At 48.3% G+C, this 2,715-nt stretch overlaps 1 pseudogene; it reads right to left on the reverse strand.

Moving 5' to 3' along the window:
• Window positions 1-1,401: 1,401 nt before the first annotated feature.
• LOC114708911 lies at window positions 1,402-1,943 on the reverse strand (annotated as a pseudogene).
• Between the last annotated feature and the right edge of the window lie 772 nt (window positions 1,944-2,715).

Consider the following 2,715-nt stretch of genomic DNA (forward strand, 5'->3'; position numbering starts at 1 on the left):
AATGGTAGAATTCTTTAGCAAAAGGTCTCTAACCCAGGGATTAGTGGGTGGACTGAATTCTCCTCTGTGTTACATAGAAGAACATCGTGACTTGGTCTACCTTTCTTAAGAACAGGAACAGTCTTCTAATACTGCCCTTTCTGCTAAGCAGGGAAAGAACACTAGTGACCAGCATTACATTTGGCTTAAGCCTAGATATAAACATCACAGTGATCTGAACTCAGGACATGATGTCCAGAAGCAGTTGGGCGCCTCAACTCCAGGTGGGGATTCCACTGCATGTTTCCTGGCTTGTGTGGATCAAGCCCCAAGTGAATGCCTGTAGGACAGCCAGTCTAGTTTGGTTGTAGTTGGGATTATGGCTAAGATGGAGGACTGGGGAATGGGTTGTTGTAACTAGAGTTTTCCTGCCTTGCCCACAGTCAGGACAAATCTTTGTCACCCGCCAGTCCCACAGCCACTCAGACCCAACCAAGTAAACACAGAGACTTATATTGCTTACAAACTGTATGGCCATGGCAGGCTTCTTGGTAACTGTTCTTATATCTTAAATTATCCACGAATCTATACCTTGCCACGCAGCTCGTGGCTTACCGGCATTTTCACATGCTGCTTGTCCTGGCGGTGGCTGGCAGGCAGTGAGTCCTTCTGCCTTCCTGTTCTTTTATTTCTCCTCTCTGTTAGTCCCGCCTATACTTCCTGCCTAGCCACGGCCAATCAGGTTTTATTTATTGACCAATCAGAGCAACACATTTGCCATACAGACCATCCCCCAGCACAACCAAGTGCAGACCATCTCAGACACCTGCACTCAGGCCCGTGGTCCTAATCATCCTCTATGCGGACCTGCTGGGTAAAGCCACGAGGAACCCAAGAACGGGCTCCCACAGGACATACAGAACACCCCACAGCAGGTTGTTGCTTACACCAAGTCCCATCCTGGAGAAAGGTGGGTGGACGAAATGGGTCACCAGGTGGCCCCCGCAGAGCCTCCTCCCTGTTCACATCAAGCAGGTAGCAAATCAAGGCCACTAGAGAGGCAGACAGACAGTCACATTTGTTCTGTTCACTTCCAGAAGTTGTTTACTCAGAGTGTCCACAGTGGGGTGGGGTTGCTCCAAGTGAACAGGGACAGAGTCTCCTAGCTGGCGCCTGCCAGTCTCCATGATTGGCATGGGATATGAGTGGAGGCCCTGAAGACGGAGGAAAAGCTGGAGAAAATTACATTTGGCTTAAGCCTAGATATAAACATCACAGTGATCTGAACTCAGGACATGATGTCCAGAAGCAGCAAGTTGTAGTTTTGTTACCCTGTATGAATCTACCAACAGAAGTTATGAAGTTTTACCCCATTACTTGATAAAATGAACTTTTTTTTTTAAATAACAGTAAGATCCAGAGTTAATTTTTATAGTCATGGCTGGCCCTTCTGTCTCTGGCACACTTGAACTTCCAGTCCTTGGATGGGACATAGGGTTTGGTGTGGCTGTGTGAGGTTCCTGGGGCCTTGCCAAAATGCTGGTACACCTCTCTGCCCTTCCAAAGACCAGACAGGAACATGGTGCCACGGCCCTAGGGAGACTCCAGCATCTTACTCCCAGCCTTGAGGATGCGACTTTGGGCCTGGCTGTTCATGCACAGTCCACACACCTTCAGCTTAGGCACCTCCAGAATCCGCACATCATCTGTGACAGTCCCCATGACCACAGTCGTTTTTTTCTCTAGGCCAGGAAGCTTCATCTTTTGGATCATCTGGAACAGGAACAGAGGTGGCTGGTTAGTGCGACTCCTAAATAACCTTTCAGCACAACCTGATTGAAGGAGGAGTTGGTTTGTTTGGCCAGAAACCTCTACAGCTTGACTAGCAGCCACAGGTAGACATCCTGGCCCTTGGGCTCCTTGTGCCAAGCCTTTCAGTCCTTGTGGAGAATGTCAACACCCATGATGGTACCTCCTGTAGGTCCAGAACTGAACTGAACTTTCTGAACAGGCTCACCCAAATTCCTAAACCAAGTACCCCTAAAACTACATTTTGCCAAAGAAATAAGTGGAACTGAACTGCAAACCAGGGTGGAAATATGCTCATTTGGTGTGTGTGTGTGTTGCAGTGGTAGGTATGAAATCCAGACCCTCACAAATGTAGGTGAGTGTTCTATGTCTGAGCCACACCCCCAGTCTGGTATGTTTTGAGTGGATGCTGGTATGAAATAAAATCTTTAAATGACAATTCTGGAATAGGAAGATTGCTTGGTCAGTAAAATGAGCTGGGTGGTGGTGGCATATGCCTTTAATCCCAGCACTCAGGAGGCAGAGGCAGGCAGATCTCTGTGAGTTCAAGACCAGCCTGGGCTACAGAGTGAGTTCCAGAAAGGCTCCAAAGCTACACAGAGAAACACTGTCTCAAACAACAACAACAACAACAACAAAAATTTGCCTTGTAAGCATGGGAACCTGAATTTCATCCCTGGAACCTACTTACCTACTTTTCTTCCTTCCTTCCTTCCTTCCTTCCTTCCTTCCTTCCTTCCTTCCTTCCTTCCTTCCTTCCTTCCTTCCTTCCTTCCTTCCTTCCCATCCCTCTCTCTGGCTGACTCTCTCTTTCTCTCTCTCTCTCCCAGCTTCCCTCCCTCCCCCCCTCCCTCCCTACATCCCTCTCTCCCTTCCTTTCTCTCTCTCTCTCTCTCTCTCTCTCTCTCTCTCTCTCTCTCTCTCTCT

This window comes from Peromyscus leucopus, chromosome 7, assembly GCF_004664715.2.
Source record: "Peromyscus leucopus breed LL Stock chromosome 7, UCI_PerLeu_2.1, whole genome shotgun sequence".
Taxonomy (NCBI): domain Eukaryota; kingdom Metazoa; phylum Chordata; class Mammalia; order Rodentia; family Cricetidae; genus Peromyscus; species Peromyscus leucopus.